The sequence below is a fragment of the Salvelinus namaycush genome, chromosome 21, assembly GCF_016432855.1.
Source record: "Salvelinus namaycush isolate Seneca chromosome 21, SaNama_1.0, whole genome shotgun sequence".
NCBI classification, from domain to species: Eukaryota; Metazoa; Chordata; class Actinopteri; order Salmoniformes; family Salmonidae; genus Salvelinus; species Salvelinus namaycush.
In genome coordinates this window covers 8,381,161-8,382,943 of record NC_052327.1, presented here as the reverse complement: position 1 = coordinate 8,382,943, position 1,783 = coordinate 8,381,161, and the positions used below count along the sequence as shown (strand labels likewise).

Genomic DNA, 1,783 nt, shown 5'->3' with positions numbered 1-1,783 from the left:
TCTGTAGTGAACAACCACCTTCTCGTCGACTCGTCGTCCCTCTCGTCGTCCCTCAGGTGCCACTTCTCTTCCTCGTCTTCCCAGTACATCTGAAACTGCTTCTGGCAGATCTCACACGTCTACACACAGACAGAGGAGGAAAGAGAAGTTAGAATCTAACAACGTTCTGACAATGTGCAGTGTCTAATTAACAACATAACATGACATAATACACAGGCTACAGCAGCATGACGTGAGAATGTCCCGGCGATTGAGGATAGCGCCAGAAGACGGGGAACATTCTGGCACCGAAGACATAGCACTGGACTTGTTAACACACACAAACATGAGTACAGATGAACAGTGTGCATGCCAAGAATGGAGGTTCAAATCCCGAACTTTAACTATAAATTAATCTTCACTGTTCTGTTACATGAGTGTTTATTTACCATTTGGGTTTGTTTATCTCCCTCTGCAGGCGGGTTTTATATAAGCAGCTTTCCTTTTGTCACCTTGACATTACAGTAAACAGAACTTTGGTTTCTCTAATGAAGAAAACCATGTTTGATTCTGCATACAGTACCTTAGCTATCTCCACCAAATCTGCAAATGTATTATGCCTATCATAGCATTGTTGGTACGTAAATAGGGCTGTGGCGGCCATGAAATTGTGTCAGCCGGTGATGGTCAAGCCGGTGATGGTCAAGCAAATAACTGCCGTTCTCATGGTAACTGACCGTTAATTAATATAAACAAATTTAGCATCTCCTGGCTTCCACGCATAGCCTACAAGCCACTGATGCAGACCTCTACATTTTAAAAAGTCTAATAAATCCATGTAATATAGCCTACACCTTCACAGTAAATCTATTATTTATTTTAGACAGGTCTAAAGAAACATGATATGAAGAAAATGTAGCCTATTTCAGAAAAACAGAATAGCATACTCTGAGTTGTCCTTATGTTAGGTCCTGATCTGGCTCTATGCCATATGGTTGTGGGCTACGCTTGTTCATTAATCTGGGTTGGCGCTCCCCCCTTGGTTTGTGCTGTGGTGGAGATCTTTGTGGGCTATACTCGGCCTTGTCTCAGGATTGTAAGTTGGTGGTTGAAGATATCCCTCTAGTGGTGCGGGGGCTGTGCTTTGGCAAAGTGGGTGGGGTTATATCCTTCCTGTTTGGCCCTGTCCGGGGGTATCATCGGATGGGGCCACAGTGTCTCCTGACCCCTCCATTCTCAGCCTCCAGTATTTATGCTGCAGTAGTTTATGTGTCGGGGGCTAGGGTCAGTTGGTTATATCTGGAGTACTTCTCCTGTCTTATCCAGTGTCCTGTGTGAATTTAAGTATGCTCTCTCTAATTCTCTCCTTCTCTCTTTCTTTCTCTCTCTCGGAGAACCTGAGCCCTAGCACCATACGTCAGGACTACCGGGCATGATGACTCCTTGCTGTCCCCAGTCCACCTGGCCTTGCTGCTGTTCCAGTTTCAACTGTTCTGCCTGCGGTTATGGAACCCCTACCTGTCCCAGACCTGCTGCTTTCAACTCTTAATGATCGGCTATGAAAAGCCAACTGACATTTATTCCTGATTATTATTTGACCATGCTTGTCATTTATGAACATTTTGAAAATCTTGGCTTTCTCTAATTCTCTCCTTCTCTCTTTCTTTCTCTCTCTCGGAGGACCTGAGCCCTAGGACCATACGTCAGGACTACCGGGCATGATGACTCCTTGCTGTCCCCAGTCCACCTGGCCTTGCTGCTATTCCAGTTTCAACTGTTCTGCCTGCGGTTATGGAACCCCTAC

The 1,783-nt window shown here is 45.4% G+C and overlaps 1 pseudogene; it reads right to left on the bottom strand.

The window, feature by feature from the left end:
- Nucleotides 1-236: 236 nt before the first annotated feature.
- Nucleotides 237-361, bottom strand: LOC120066874 (annotated as a pseudogene).
- Between the last annotated feature and the right edge of the window lie 1,422 nt (nucleotides 362-1,783).